Source organism: Panthera uncia, chromosome D2, assembly GCF_023721935.1.
Source record: "Panthera uncia isolate 11264 chromosome D2, Puncia_PCG_1.0, whole genome shotgun sequence".
Classification (NCBI taxonomy): Eukaryota; Metazoa; Chordata; class Mammalia; order Carnivora; family Felidae; genus Panthera; species Panthera uncia.
This window is the reverse complement of record NC_064818.1, coordinates 30,200,585-30,201,224: the sequence shown is the minus strand read 5'-3', so window position 1 is coordinate 30,201,224 and position 640 is coordinate 30,200,585.

Genomic DNA, 640 nt, shown 5'->3' with positions numbered 1-640 from the left:
CGGGTCGGACGGGGGGCGCTGCGCGGCCGGGGCGGAGCGCGGGGCTGGGGAGTGCAGCGCCGAGCGGCCCTGCCTGATCGGAAGTGCCACGCGGAGCCAGCCGCCTGGGCTCCCCCGGAGTGACGGTCCGTAGCCGCTTTCCTTGTCCCCTCTGCTCCCCTTACTTGACCGCAGGGCCCACTCTCCAGAGCCACCGGGCGGAAGGGATGTCCAACTCCGTTTGGGTGATGAGACGGTAACCACCTCTCCTTCCCTAGAGGGGGTTTCTATCTCCTTTCTCTCCTAGTGGAGTGGATGCCCTCCACTAACTTTACACGTTTTGCAGACCACGCCTCTGGGCCCCCAATTGCAGGGAGTGACCTGAGTCCGAGTCAAGAGTGTGGTTGAACAAGGTGAGGAGAGAGAGCCCTCCCTGGCTTTGTGCTTAGACAGACCTGATTGGAATCCTAGCCGGGAGCCTCCCTGGGAGAGTTAACTATAGCACGCACTAGGTGTTCCATAAATAAGGCACCCTCCACCTCTGGCACTAATAGCTTCTCCGCGGCCCGAGGTGGGAACAATCCAGAGGCAGGGACGAGTGTGGATTGCCGGTTTTGCAGTGTTGCTGAGACCAGTTCAGTAGTCGGGGCAAATAGCCCAA